Raw genomic sequence first — 16,686 nt, 5'->3', positions numbered from 1 at the left:
GTGAAAGGCAAAGGTTCGGAGGTCGAATCTCGGTTCGGCTCATAATTTTAATCTTGCAGGAAGTTTCGTGATGTGGTTTCAGCTATTTCTTACAAATAGAATAGGAGGGTTGTCATGTCCGCTTGCCACTGACAAGGGAACCTCCCCATCGCACCCCCCTCAGTTTTATTTATATAAGTTGGAACAGTGGATAGGCCTCGAAAAACTGAACACAGATCAATCGAGAAAACAGGAAGAAATCGTATGGAACTATGAAAAAATAAGCAAAATATACTAACTGAGTTGTCTATGCGCAAGATAGGCAACATCTAGGATAGTCTGACTTCAAGAGCGCCGTGGTCCCGTGGTTGGCGTGAGCAGCTGTGGAACGAAAGGTCAACGGTTCAAGTCCGCCCTCGAGTTAAAATTTTAATTTCTTATTTTCGCAAAGTTATGATCTGTCCGTTCGTTCATTGAAATCTCTGTTCACTGTAATAAGTTTAGTGTCTGTGTTTTGCGACCGCACCGCAAAACCGTGCGATTAGTAGACGAAAGGACGTGCGTCTCCAATGGGAACCGAAAACATTTGATCGCAAGGTCATAGGTCAACCGATTCCTCCACAGGAAAAAACGTCTGATATATTCTATACGACACTGGTGAAGGCATGTGCGTCACACGACAGGAATATGTTGTCGACCCACCTAACTTGTACACTTGGCAAATGGGTAAAAAGGTTCTTCTACCTTGCCCGATTTAGGTTTTCTTGTGGATGTGATAACACTCCCAAAAAAGTGATGAAAACATGAGAGTTTGTCACATAAACTGAAAATAAAATACTAAACTTTTCACTGCAGGCAGGACTTGAACCAAGGACCTCTCGTTCCGCAGCTGCTCACGCTAACCACGGGGCCACTGCGCTCCTGAGAGCGCGCCATCCTTGATGTTGCCTATCTTGCGCATGGACTACTCAATTTCAATAATTTTGCTTATTTTTTTTCATAGTTCCGCGCAACTTCTTCCTGTTTTCTCGATTGATCTGTGTTCAGTTTTTCAAGGCCTATCCACTGTACCAACTTATAACTGAATCTGAGGGGGGTGCGATGGGGAGGTTCCCTTGTGAGAATTATTGCCCCGTGCAGACTTGACCCGTTGTCAGTGCTATTGCATTAGTACTACTATTACGATACGTGCGATACACGTAGATTTCCCCTGCGCAGGCACTGTAGACTAGAGTTACGAACCGGGAACCTGCAGCGTACTCAGAGCATCGCTGTGGCGGCGAGGAAGGCCCGGCTGAGTAAACAGAATTCATCTCGGCCTTGGGCGTGATGTGCAATGCTAGCGTAGCAGGGATGGCGCGAGGCTGCTTGCAAACCCAAACATTGCTGATACGGCGCAAGGCCACACCTTATCCAGCCACAGGGCCACGTGTTTCGCCGCCGCACTGCCAACTCTGTCTGTTACAGCTACAGCGGTGCGGTTGGTGATCAGTTTGGTTGGTAAATTTTCTCTTCGGATTTCATGATGTAGTCTTGAAAACAACTTGTGTAAGATACACCATCTGATCAAAAGTGTCTGGAGACCCCATCTTATGCGGAACCGACCACCAGCCGTCACGACAGAGTCGGACCAGCTAGTATAAAAGGAGGCGGGAAGTACTGTCTGGTCTGAAGACGAGCACTAGCAGCAGAATGGGTTGATCACGAAAGCTCAGTAACTCCAGACTTGGACCAGTCAAGTAGCAGTTTCATCAGGGACAACTCAACCCATCCAAATATACCCAAGTCGACTATTGGTCACGTGTCGGTGAAGTGGAAACGCGAAGGAAAAAGTGCCTGCAGACGTAATTTCGACGAGAAAGGTCAACAATAGACCAGATTTTCAATCTGCGCCAAATTTTGGAGAAAACTGTTGAATATAGAATTGGAACACATCACCTCTTTATTGACTTTAAGGCTGCATTCGACAGCGCCAATAGAAACCAAATGTTTCGTGCCTTAAAAGAGATACGGATACATGGGAAACTCCGGAGAATGTTTAAAATGATGGTGTCTGACGTAAGAAGCTGCATTCGAGTTCGAGGAAATCACTCAGACACCCTGGAAATAGAAAATGGGCTACGTCAAGGAGATGCATTAGCCTGCTTATTATTTTATGTTCGACTCGAGAAGGTGATTAGGGAAGCAGGCCTACAGACCAGGGGCGCCATCTTTTTGCAGATTTTAGCATGTGCAGATGATGTAGACATCATAGCACGGACAGTACCAGCACTGAAAGAAGCTTTTACAGCCTTAAGTCAAGCAAGTAAGAAGATGGGTCTTACGATAAATGAAGATAAAACTAAATACATGGCCTGTGCGAAAGCATATCAACCCAGTATGCCGTCAACTTTCAGTGTGAATGGATAGACATTTGAAAGAGTTGATAGCTTCAAGTATCTTGGTTCCACAGTCACTTGCTTTAATGAGATCCCAACTGAAATTAAGATTAGGCTGATATCAGCAAATAAGGCATATTCCGCCTTGAGTAATTTATTCCGGTCAAGACTCCTCAGCCGCCTGACAAAATTAAATATTTATAAAACCTTTGTTAGACCAGTTCTTACTTATTCTTCGGAAACATGGCCCTTGACGGAAACCGCTGCAAGGCTACTCGACGGATTTAAGGGGAAACTTTTGAGGAAAATAATTGGTCCTGTGTATGAGAGAGAGCAAAGGAGGAAAAGGTACAATGCAGAGTTGTACACTATATATGCCGATGCTCCTGTAACAAAAATCATATAACCAGGGAGGATAAGATGGGCAGGCCACGTGGCAAGAATGGAACAGTCTGAGGTGATGAAGAAGATTCTCTGTGGTAATCCAGGAGGACAAAGAGCGCGAGGTCGACCTCGAGCAAGATGGCTGGAAGGACCTACGGAAGCTTGGATGCACAATCTGGAGGAGGGTAGCATGTGATTGTGATGGATGGCGGAAGCTCGTTCGGAAGTCCAACGAGACCGGAGCCGCCACTTCTCGGTCCAGTAGCTCCTCAGTTTGCCTCACAAGGGCTGAGTGCAGCCCGCTTGCCAACAACTCTCGACAGACCGGATGGTCACCCATCCAAGAGCTAGCCCAGCCCGACAGCGCGTAACTTAGATGATCTGACGGGAACCGTTGTTACCACGGCGGCAAATCTGCATAACCAGTACGGATAATAATTAACAAAGTTTCGTATGAAATTTGTGCCCCGTCTGATCAGCCTGCATATGGTGTCACGATATTTGAAGTCAGCAGAATAAGCTCCATGCAGAAAAAACACACGTAACCTCACTTCGACTCGTCAAACACGCTTGAGCTTTTCACTACTGAAAAATCCATGATTAAAAGCCCTGGAGCGCCGCAGCCACTTTCCGAAAGTTTCTACTGGACTGGAGTATGTTTGTCGCTAACAGTTCGTACACCACCTGGGCCACTGTGACCGAGCGGTTCTAGACGCTTCAGTCCGGAACCGCGCTGCTGCTGCTACGGTCGGAGGTTCGAATCCTGCCTCGGGCATGGATGTGTGTGATGTCCTTAGGTTAGTTAGGTTTACGTAGTTCTAAGTTCTAGGCGACTGATGACCTCAGATTTTAAGTACCATAGTGCTTAGAGCCATTTGAACCACCTGGACCTGGCTCTTGGCATCTCCCGCCGATGATCCTCACCAAAATAAAAAAAAAAAGTTCAAAGTCGATACGGAAAGAGCCACTCGAAAGTAGCACACTCAGATTTCCACAGAGAGGAATGTAATTTATTGTCTTCCTTGGAGACCTCGTCTAGTTCGTCTTGTTCACTGAACACCACCTTCCGACTAGTTAGTCGGCCTCAGAAATCTACTCCGAGCTCTATGCCTAGTGAGCGTGTGCGCGCACACACACACACACACACACACACACACACACACACACACACACACACACACACACACCAAAGGTCGTCATTCGGGTAGAAACCGTAAATGGTTCAACCCGAAGTCCACGCCCTCGAATGGGAACTGACTTTCGGAATATCTCACCTCTCTCTACTGCAAGAAATAACTCGGTTGATGACGAAGGATTTAGGCCTTCCAGCCATTCAGTACCAGGAACAGAGTTCAGATATTATTCATCGTCCATTTCTGTTCGGAGTGCGTCTGTAAGACGGTGCCTGTTTTCAGGACTGTCAGACGTTCCTGTGCAACAGGTGTAAGAAAACACCGGCCGATGTGTGGAAATCACTCGCCATTGAAATCAGGAAGGTGGCTTCTGACGACCGCCCATTTAGGAGGATTAGAGAAAGACCCGACCACCGTCGTTGCAAGCCCACCCGCTGCAACCGGAGACACGACCTCGCGACCACGACCACGGCGCAGGCGGACCAGGAAGTGACGTGTCAGGAGGACCGGGCAGTCCTCACGTGTGATTTCGGATGCGTTCTTGCGGCCCGCGGCTCTCTTCGCTTTCTCCCGGACTGGTCGCTAAGTGATGGCTGCGCTCGCACGCCGTGCCACTTAAAAATCGCACGCGACAGCCCGTGCCGTGTAAGGCGTTCGTCTTGTGCCACCGCGAACAAATAGCCGCAACTGTTAGCGCGGTCTCTCCCATATGTTAATGGACTAAGCAGCTTGTCCTACACGTATTTCTCAAGCGTCGATGTACAGTCGAAATTAATCATTTGTGCTTAGCGTAGAGAGTACTGATCCATTTTAGTCGAGACAGCGTTTTGCATCATACATTTCCCATAGCAACTGCCGATGGTATTTTTCACATCTCTCGGATTCAGTATTGCTCTATCTATTTTACAGAGTCGTTTGCAGGGCAAAATCCGCATACGGACAGGGTAATGCAGTTTATGTGATGGTTTTTATTTAATAACCAGTAATCTCTCTCACCCGATGAAGTATCGAACTCCCACCTTTTAAAAAAAAGCGATCTTTTTCTCGCATCACCACGTTTATGTCCTCATATCTCCTTAAGTATACAGGGTGGTCCATTTATCGTGACCGGGCCAAATATTTCACGAAATAAGAGCGGACGGTATTTGCTTCGTGATACATTACCCATGTTAAAATGTACCGTTCACCAATTGCGGAAAAGGTAGATATCGTGTTGATGTATGGCTACTGTGATCAAAATGCCCAACGGGCGTGTGCTATGTATGCTGCTCGGTATCCTGGAGGACATCATCCAAGTGTCCGGACCGTTCACCGAATTATTACGTTATTTAAGGGAACAGGAAGTGTTCAGCCACATGTGAAACGTCGAACACGACCTGCAACAAATGATGATGCTCTAGTAGGTGTTTAAGCTGCTGTTGCGGCTTACCCTCACATCAGTAGAAGGCAAATTCGCGAGAATCGGGAATCTCAAAAACGTCGGTGTTGAGAATGCGACATCAACACCGATTGCATCCGTACCATATTTCTATGCACCAGGAATTGCATGGCGACGATTTTGAACGTCGTGTACATTTCTGCCACTGGGCACAAGAGAAATTACGGGAAGATGACAGATTTTTTGCATGCGTTCTATTTATCGACGAAGCGTCATTCACCGACAGCGGTAACGTAAACCGGCATAATATGCACTATTGGGCAACGGAAAATCCACGATGGCTGCGACAAATGCAACATCAGCGACCTTGGCGGGTTAATGTATGGTGCGGCATTATGGGAGGAAGGATAATTGGCCCCCATTTTATTGATGGCAATCTGAATGGTGCAATGTATGTTGATTTCCTACGTAATGTTCTACCGATGTTACTACAAGATGTTTCAATGCATGATAGAATGGCGATGTACTTCCGGCACATAGCTCGCGTGCGGTTGAAGCGGTATTGAGGTAGCATATTTCATAGACAGGTGGATTGGTCATCGAAGGTGGATTGGTCCGCACGTTCACCGGATCTGACGTTCCCGGATTTCTTTCTGTGGGGAAAGTTGAAGGTTATTTGCTATCGTGATCCACCGACAACGCCTGACAACATGCGTCAGCGCATCGTCAATGCACGTGCGAAAATTACGGAAGGCGCACTACTCGCTGTTGGGAGGAATGCCGTTACACGTATTGCCAAATGCACTGAGCTTGACGGGCATAATTTTGAGTATTTATTGCATTAATGTGGTATTTACAGGTAATCAAGCTGTAAGAGCATGCGTTCTCAGAAATGACGGGTTCACGAAGGTACAGGTGTCACATTGGAACAACCGAAGTAAAATATTCAAACGTACCTACATTCTGTATTTTAATTTAAAAAACCTGTTACCAACTGTTCGTCTAAAATTGTGAGCCATATGTTTGTGACTGTTACAGCGGCATCTATCGCAAAGCGAAAAAAGTGATCCAATTAAAACATTCATATTTCTTTGCGTACTACACGAATATGTAATAAAAAATGTGGGTTCCTATTTTAAAAAACGCAGTTGATATCCGTTTGTTCTTTGGCAGCGCGATCTAGCGGGGCAAGCATAACAACATTTGGTTTCCCCCTTCATGCTAGACGAGTTTCGTTCTTTGTAGTTTTTTCGTTTGTTGCTTATTTCGTGAGGTATTTGGCCCGGTCACTATCAGTGAAGCACCCTGTATGCTGTACATTGATATAATTTATATTAGATACAGTCAGTGGCGTATGTCAAAAAATGGTTCAAATGGCTCTGAGCACTATGGGACTTATCATCGGAGGCCATCAGTCCCCTAGAAGTTAGAACTACTTAAACCTATCTAACCTAAGGACAGCACACACATCCATGCCCGAGGCAGGATTCGAACCTGCGACCGTAGCAGTCGCGCGGTTCCGGACTGAGCGACTAGAACCGCTAGACCACCGCGGCCGGCGTGGCGTTTGTCGATACGATTAGTAAATTCTGTTACTAATAAAAGTATTAAAGAAGTAATTATACGTAATGTCTGATGTACTTTCACTGCTTGTTCAGGAAAAAAATTTAGTAAAAAAAAAAACTACGATTTTCCATTCGTTGTCTTGTGGTTGGTGTCAGAGAGAACAACTTTTACAAAGGTTTGGAATTTTGTGTGGAATTCGTTGGAAGCCGCTAGCTACTCTCCTCGTCAAATACTGGATCAATGTAGTCTCCATAATTTGTGCACCCTTTGTACAGGTTTGCAAATAAGATTTATTGTAACAAAAGTGCATAGTGAGCACATGAAGTGGTTACAGTCACAGTTCTATCGCACAAACGTTTCTGTGCTTGTAGGTATCGACCCATAGTCGCGACTTGGTCGCGGATGTTAGTAGATATGCATAAGATTGCATAAGATGGACCTGTAGGAAAGCAACCTAACGTCAGCCATGGAGCTGGGAAGCAGGAGAGGTTTCGTTGTTGTGGCAAGGGACGCTGGAGACAGGTGACCAGCTGCGACAGAATGTTGTGGGACGGGACACGGCAGACGCGCGTGATCGCGGGGGATTGCATCAGGCGAGCCCGTATAAGCAAGGCCGCTGGTGTTGCTGGGGGATTCCTTCGACAGTTGCCTCAGGCGCAGGACCTGAGTTACTCTGCCCTCGGGACGGGACTTAGTTTCTCGTGGCACTTAGCTGCACGGGGTACATGCAGGATTTCCCAACTTACGTTCCATGTGTTGGTGGCTCTTAGGGTTCGACAGTGGTCTTATCCTACCTCGTGTTTCATCTCAGTTATTTCATCAGAAGTATACGTCTTTTATCCCACCGAGTTCCCTTATCTGGAAAGAATTTCCAGCTTGTTTTCCAGCACCAGGGCTTCGAGTTGGACGGGCCACCTCATTACTGAGGATTTAGCGTCTAGCTCCCATCCTGATCCGCTCACAGGGAGCTACAGACGCGACACCACCCTGAAACATGCATCTTAGTACGAGGGTAATCCCAAAAGTACATAGACCTGTTTATTTTTGCTGTGGTTTACATAAGTTTACAGCTTGAACATTTAGCTATTTTTCGATATAATCACCATTTCTGTCGATGAATTTTTGTAGACGCTGTGAAAGTTTGTGTGTGCCCATGTCGTACCAGCTCGCCGCCATGCTGTTCAGAAAGTTATGAACCTCTTCATTCAGCTCGTCGTCGGAGTTGAATCGCTGGGATCACGATTAACGCTGACAGGTACTGTGAGACTCTGAAGAAACTCAGACTGGCAATTCAGAACCGGAGAAGAGGAATGTTGAGCAAGGGCGTACACATTCTCCATGACAACGCTCGCCCACACGTCAGTCGGCAAACCGTTGCTCTGCTGCAACAGTTTCAGTGGAACATAATCACCCACCCACCCTATAGTCCTGACTTAGCGTCCAGTGACTATCACCTGTTGCCTAGGTTGAAAGAACATTTGGCCGGAAGGCGATTCAGTTCTGACGACGGGGTAAAAGGAGAGGTTCATAACTTTCTGAACAGCATGGCGCCGAGCTGATATGACATGGGCATACAAAAACTGCCACAGAGTCCACAAAAATGCATAGACAGAAATGGTGATTATGTCGAGAAATAGTTAAATGTTCAAGCTGTAAATTGATGTAAACCACTGTAGAAATAAAAACTTATAAAAAAATAGGAGACCTTACTTTTGGGATGACCCTCGTACATAGTGTAGCCCGCACGGGCGGCAACGCAGGCGCTGGCTCTGGTATCCAGTAGATCGTACAGATGGAGAAATCTGTCCTTGGATACGTTATGTCACGCTGCCCGACATATACACGTAGTTCTGTAAGAGTTGTTGGTTGACGAGTCACACGAATCACTTCTCGTCCCATCATGTATCACTGTGGAGATTGTAATGGCCAGGAAATTGCTGCGCTTCTTGCAGAACACGTCGAGTTCAACGGGCACTGTGTGGTCGAGCATTGTCCTGTTGGAACCACACATCACCTTGTTGCAAAGAAAGAAGGAAAGGGTCTAACAACATTCTGGACGTACCGAGCGCTGGTTAGCGTCCCATCCAGAAACAGCAGACATGAACGAGAGTTGTAGCTTATACCACCGAGACCATAGGACATAAGGTAGACCCAGTGTGTCTCAGACGAATGCACTGCACTCTACGAGACATCGCTCGCCGAGTCTACATTGTACGCGCAGACGACCATCACGTACGTGCAGCCAGGATCTGCTTTCATCGCTGAAGACTACGGCGTTGCAGTCCAAGTGGTCCGCTGACGGCACGTGTCAAGCCGTCCACGTTGATGCTGTGGCGTGAGTGGGAGGCGGGACAGAAGTGTGCGTGCCCTCACTGCTAATAACCGGTTCGCGACAGTTCGTGCTGAAACGTCTGGGCTCACAAGCCGTCTTATCTGCGTTGTGGTGGCTACAGCATCTGCGACAGCCGTCCTTACGATACGACCACCTTGGTGGGCGTCTACGTGACCAATGATACCATCGTCGGTGCACAACTGACGCAGCACGTCCAAGTTGTTCGCAATTCTCTGAAAGGACCATCTCACCACGCGGAATAAGGCCGTAATTCGACCCCTTTCGGGACTGATGACGTCAGATGTTAAGTTCCATAGTGCTCGGAGCCGACCCCTCTCAATCTCCTTCAGTAGGCTATAGGAAGCACTAGAATGGGCAAACTCGTTCATCCTTGGGAACTAGTTCACTGGTGACCGTTCTTTTTTGGGAACCGTTCATTTTCACCGTGCATTGTGCTTGATATATTGTAACCTCCCCCCTCACTTATCGACCTTAATGACAGTGAAAAATTAAACTGCGTGTACCTAATGGAAATTTGGGAAAAGCAATCGTCACCGAAGTTAATCTGTCGGTAAAGAGGGAGGAAAGGGTTACATCTAAATGAAAGGAAAAATGCAAATGATACTGGTGGAAATTAATTTTGAAAAGGGGTAAAGTTAATGAAGAAAGTAAATGTGCGACCGTTACGTTAACAATTAACTAGCGGTAATTAGATATTTGAGATTTGGGGGAAATTACGGTCGCCAGTCCTAAGGACAATTACTATAGTAACTGAAAAAGAAAGGTAATTACACATATAATTAGCACTAGAAGCGTGGCAACTGAAGGTTGACACGTGTAGTGTGAAAACTGAAAGTTTGTCAGAAGTAATAAATTTCGCTACACTCTGACTTAATTTAGCAAAAGAATTAATAAAACTGGAAAATCGAAAGTTAATTTAGTGACTGAAGTTAATAGTGAGCTTTCTTTCTGAAGCACATCGACATTCAGTAAAATAAGGTTAGTCTTGGACTACCTCAACAATCATTTCAAAAGCTACTTGAATCTACGCAATTTAGAAATAAGAGAATTAACTTTGAACTTGAATTAAATGATTCTGAACAATTAACAATAGTAAAATTTAGTACGTACCAAGCTGAGCTGCAGTCACAGGTAACTAAAATACGGTAACAAAACTCGCACTCTTAATTTGTGCTTGTGCAATCTAAATATTGTAGCCAGCTGAACTTTGAAATTAAAGCAGTGAAATCGAATGATGCTGGCGTTTGAATTTCAACGACCCTCGGGCTCATTTCGGAAAAGGAAGGGACCCTGCTTGGCAATGCAATTGGGACAATGAGCAACAAAGGTTCATGCTAAGTTGCTGTAATTTTGCGAGGCAAATGGAACAATTTGAAAAGCTGAGGTCTGCCATACAGTTCTGAAACTTTACGTGCTTTTAGTCTTCCTTGTTGGTTGATTGAAGGTTTGAAGCCGTCGATCGAGGAGGTGGCGACAGTCACTCATTGTCGGCCGTCGCTGTTGCAGAAGCTGGATGTTGGCGCGCCTTCTTCTCGACACGGTCACCAGGCGAAACGGGCTCTTGATGTGCGCCAGCTAATGCTTCCCGTCCGCGAAACCATCTCAGAAAGTATCATCGCGAGTCGAGCGCAATTACATGCTGCCAAACCCCGAAAGCGCGGCAACTCGCGGGAGCGTCACACAACACACCTGCTCCACTCGCTACTCCAGCCAGACCCCGACAGCTCTGCCCGCGCTCCACGCGGCAGAGTTAACACTACCAAAGATCCTACACACTTTGATTCTTCACACGACCTATCGATGTAATCGTTCGATAGCAGTTTTCCCTAGGCAAGACCCAGCGCAAAAATACAAATAATATTTACGAAACAAACCAATTATACATCGACATAAATGCATATATATATATATATATATATATATATATATATATACAAATAGTAAAACAATTACAATATGTAAAGACACAGAAATGTCATATATTCAGGTAACAAAAATAAGGAAAACAAATTATAGTACAATAGATGAAAATAGGAGGATATGCATTTCCGGCGTTACAATATGATTCTTATGAAAAATTGAAAATTAGCAGCATAGGTGACTGAAGATGGAAGGCGCCAAGAGGGGGCACTTGCCTCCCCCATGGAGTACAGAGTTTTTATTCATAACACAATTCTCACACACTTGTAGCTTTAGTCATTCTGCAAAACATCTCGTTTAGCCAACCGTAGCGTTATGTGGCAGATCGCAGTGAAATAATGTAAGGTGGCGCACGAAAAACCAACCCCGAGTTCAGACTGCTCGCCAATTACGCACGATTTGTCGACCGCTGTAATAATTAGGCAGTGAAGAAATAACAAACTAATGCAAACAAGTTGGAAACAATAGATGACGATTGGTGGGCGACAATGAGCAGTCTAGTACTCGGGGCCGATTTTTCGTGCGCCGCCCTGTGCCACCGAAATAATATTGTAGGGGTTATCATATTCCCTTTACAAAATGTGACACCATATTCTCGATTACGAAGCGCGGGCTTCATTCGGTTCTAAGTCTGTCTGCCTTCCACAACAAAGAACATGTTTTACGTCGGATCAAAAAAAGACGGAAAACGGACACACGTGTGTACCGTGCGGACGTCCTTTGCATGTGTAATAAGAAAAAAATCTTGCGTTTTTACAAGTATTTTTTGTGCTGTTTATCGAAATAGTGAAGTAAGCTCATACGCCGTTTTGTTACCCGGAAAGATGTATGTATTACATACCACGTACTTTTTATGTAATTTACGTAATTATGAAATACATTTTAATTACCGATCGTGGACGCTGAATAGAATACGAAGATAACCAGAAGTTCAGAGTTTAAAAAAGGTTTGAAACAGATCTAGAATGGGCGTGCGCAGCGAACGAAACGAACAACTCGATACTGAACTAACTATGAGCAGTCGGCAGTGGAACTGCGGCGAGTGGCCACGCGAAGAAGGACGAGTCCGGCCGAGCGAGACCGAGACCGAGACAGGCGGGAACGGGACCGAGGCAGGATCGAGACCGGCCGACGCGCCGTTGCGGGAACGAGACCGACCGTTTCCCGTTCGCGGGAACTGTAAGTAGAAAGCCGCGACCGAAGTGAACTATGAAAGACCTTCCCTTACAATTCGTTCCTCGGTCGTTCCGTTCATCTTGGTCAACCGTTCCTTTGGACCCGTTAGTTCGCGAACGACCCATCTCTAGGAAGCACGAGTGCGTGTCCGTGGCACGGTTGCCCGCCAGCTTCACATGTTTGCACCACGCCGAGCCTTCTGGCTGTGAGTATTCCCTGATACCGTGGTAAAGGGTTGACACACATGGCGCTCTGGTAGCTACGCCACTACGCTGTCTGTTAGCGGACGATGTTGAAACCATCGTCAGTACCTCGACTGTCCCCCAGGTGGGATATGCCGTCATCGGATGAAAATCGACGTCCTCTTTCCATGCCTACTATTTTTTTTTCCCCCTCGGCAGTGTTTTCTCACTTTCTAACTTATATACACGACTAACTGCATTAAACCCTTCATTCTAGATGTTGTTGTTGTTGTTGTTGTGGTCTTCAGTCCTGAGACTGGTTTGATGCAGCTCTCCATGCTACTCTATTCTGTGCAAGCTTTTTCATCTGCCAGTACCTACTGCAACCTACATCCTTCTGAATCTGCTTAGTGTATTCATCTCTTGGTCTCCCCCTACGATTTTTACCCTCCACGCTGCCCTCCAATACTAAATTGGTGATCCCTTGATGCCTCAGAACATGTCCTACCAACCGGTCCCTTCTTCTGGTCAAGTTGTGCCACAAACTTCTCTTCTCCCCAATCCTATTCAATACTTCCTCATTAGTTATGTGATCTACCCATCTAATCTTCAGCATTCTTCTGTAGCACCACATTTCGAAAGCTTCTATTCTCTTCTTGTCCAAACTATTTATCGTCCATGTTTCACTTCCATACATGGCTACACTCCATACGAATACTTTCAGAAATGACTTCCTGACACTTAAATCAATACTGGATGTTAACAAATTTCTCTTCTTCAGAAACGCTTTCCTCGCCATTGCCAGCCTACATTTTATATCCTCTCTACTTCGACCATCATCAGTTATTTTGCTCCCCAAATAGCAAAACTCCTTTACTACTTTAAGTGTCTCATTTCCTAATCTAATTCCCTCAGCATCACCCGACTTAATTAGACTACATTCCATTATCCTTGTTTTGCTTTTGTTGATGTTCATCTTATATCCTCCTTTCAAGACACTGTCCATTCCATTCAACTGCTCTTCCAAGTCCTTCGCTGTCTCTGACAGAATTACAATGTCATCGGCGAACCTCAAAGTTTTTATTTCTTCTCCATGAATTTTAATACCTACTCCGAATTTTTCTTTTGTTTCCTTTACTGCTTGCTCAATATACAGATTGAACAACATCGGGGAGAGGCTACAACCCTGTCTTACTCCCTTCCCAACCACTGCTTCCCTTTCATGTCCCTCGACTCTTATAACTGCCATCTGGTTTCTGTACAAATTGTAAATAGCCTTTCGCTCCCTGTATTTTACCCCTGCCACCTTTAGAATTTGAAAGAGAGTATTCCAGTCAACATTGTCAAAAGCTTTCTCTAAGTCTACAAATGCTAGAAACGTAGGTTTGCATTTACTTCTTAAAAATGTACAGCATTTTAAAGTCGAGCTATGATTAAGTGAAATACTGCAAATCAATTTCTTGTCGCTCCTGAACGCCGTTGATAGGCAACCTACAACTGGGACTGGGCGACATTTTAAATAGTTTCGTAATATATATACTTGTTTTATTTTACTCTTCTTTTTAAAATTTCCAGAATTTTTCACTCTGCAGCAGAGTGTGCACTTGTTCGAAACGTCCTGGCAGAATAGTTGTGCTAGAGTGTGACTCGAACCTCAATGTTTGCATGTCTCAGGAAAGATACATTTTTCTTTCTTTTTTATATTTCTCCTGTCTCTATGTTCACACGCTATATTCCTGAAAGTGGTTGCTAAACCATAACAAGTAACAGTTGTCTTCAAATTTACGCAGCAACCACTGTTCCTCTTCTAAACAACAACAAAAAAAACTGTTCAAAACACAGACGTGATACCACTTCCAAAATAAACATGACGCGCCCTCAAGAGCAAACAAAACTCTTCTTCTAAACCAAACGAGTTTCCTGTTTTATAACGGAGTTCCTATCTCTTCTGAAACAAACCGGGCTTCTGCGCTTTTGTCTAATGGAAACGAGTCTACTTTTCCAGATTAGAGCTTCTGTTCAAACACAAGCGAGAAACTTCTTAAAAACTGCTCTTCTACGATAACCAAGAGTCATTTCTTAAGACTACGAACATCCACTTCTAACACAAACAATTCTCCATTTTTCCCCATTTTCCGTCCTTCGTTAATTGCTTTATAATTCGTGGCCACTGAAGAGGCTTCACAAATATAAGAAGCGAAACGCGTATGGCAATAAACTTCAATTAGTTGGATGGATGGAAAATACATCCACGAATTTTGAAGTAACTAAGGAAAGACGAGAAACAGTAAAAGAAATTACAATAGTAGCCATGTCAGGCATTTCTCGTCAAGTTATACAACACATTCAAGAATATGCCTTCAGTTAGTTAACAACGTCATACACTGTCGTGGTGGAAGTCAAATCTGGAAGCTGGAGAGATCTGTAGAGATAGGAGTCCCTAACCGTTCTTTCCACCAAACTGTCGTCTTCTTTAAGTTGCCCCTCTCCCCCCCACCCACCCAGCGCAGACAGCTCGTCGGTCGTGGGATCTTCTTCGGCGGAGGCCGCTATGCTGTCATCTCGAAGTTGAACCTGTGATTGTGCTTTTTATGGGATGTCACCTGCCCAGGTTAGTATCTGTATCTACACAGGGCAAGATCTATAGTACTGACCATGGTGGTAGGCGACACCTCTCATTAATATATGCTGTTTGTTTATATTTTAAATAGTCACTTTTTACACTGTCTTCGACAAGACTTGACATTGCATTATTGATAGTACGGTAACTTTTCTGATAACTTTCGATATAGAGTACATGTCCGTCCGAAACAGAGATAGAAGTCCGGTTCTCTGAAGAACGCCCGAAACAGTCTGGCTAGCGCAGCCGAACTACTTCGTCTCCCAGGCGCACCAAAGCCACCCGAAGGTGTCCGAAGCACATCGGTTGTAAAATCATTACTCCCATGTTTCGCAAAACTAGTGAAATTTAGCAAACAAAAACGGTAGACTCGTAGGGTCACCATGAGAGATTGTCCAACTGAAAACTGGGTTAAATACAATGAAAAGTACATAAATAATTCTAGCCTCGCGGTGTATCGCGCTGCTTCCCGAGCTTCTGTGCTTTGCGAATTAGTGTCGAGGTCCGGTGTGCCGTCCAGCCTGTGGATGGTTTTTAAGGCGGTTTTCCGTCTACCTCAGCGAATGCCGGATGATTCCGCTTCAGTTAACACTATGTCGCCGATTGCTGCCCAAAGACTGTCTCCACGTACGCGTACACCATAATTACCACGGAAACATTTGGAGTTACATTCGTCCGGTATGACACGTTCCGCGGGGGAGGGGGGGGGGGGGCCGTACACTGGGGGCACAATAACCCTGCGTTCGGTATGGGGTGGCGGTGGGGTGGGTGGACTGCTATACTGCTGTGGCCTGTTGTGGGGTTGTGAACCACTGAGGGCTACATCGGGACGAAGCCTCTCCGTCGTTTCTAGGTCCGCAGTTTAATACCCACAATATAAATAATTTATAAGAGAAGTTAGGGGTTTTGGCGCCCAACACCCAAATGTGCCGACCAATCAGAAGCAAGATTAGTTCGATTGGCGGACTCTCCCATGGGACTGGTACATACCGTACCATCTGCTGCTTGTACCTCACTCAATTTTTGTACCATATGCTACTTCACGTGCGTTAAGCTGCATCAAGGCGAGCTGCTAGCAAGATAAAATACTGGTGGCCACAGCCAGTTGCGCAGATGGAAAATACCTCCATGAAGAAACAAATCTTCTCGTAGGTAACAGATGAACTGTTCTTAAGTGAACTTCCCTCCTTCGTGTAAAACAAATGAAGGCCCCTCTTCTATCACAAGCCACTCTGCTGTTTAACACCAAATAGGTTGTTCTTCCAAATCAGAGAAACCATTTCTTCTGAAACGTACACGGCTCCCCTTCTGTAAGAATCAAAACTTCTGTTTTAAAACGTCCAGGCTTCTATATTAAGACAAACAGGGCCGCTCTCCTAAATTTCAACTATAGCAATAATCTTGAACAGTTAGTGGGTCACATAAATATACATTAAGCGGACGTTCACATCGTTGTATTATCGATTTTGACTCCTTCAGAGTTTTAGAAGTATCATTCTGTTCCTGTACAAGCGCTAGTGTGTTAGTACATCGTCAAAAACCAACCAAGTTTATCTTCGTACGTAGCGACTTCAAAAAGTAAGTTGCGCATTATTGTGGCCGTCAGAGTAACTTGCA

The sequence above is a fragment of the Schistocerca serialis genome, chromosome 10 (genome assembly GCF_023864345.2).
Source record: "Schistocerca serialis cubense isolate TAMUIC-IGC-003099 chromosome 10, iqSchSeri2.2, whole genome shotgun sequence".
Lineage (NCBI taxonomy): Eukaryota > Metazoa > Arthropoda > Insecta > Orthoptera > Acrididae > Schistocerca > Schistocerca serialis.
This window is presented reverse-complemented; position numbering follows the sequence as displayed.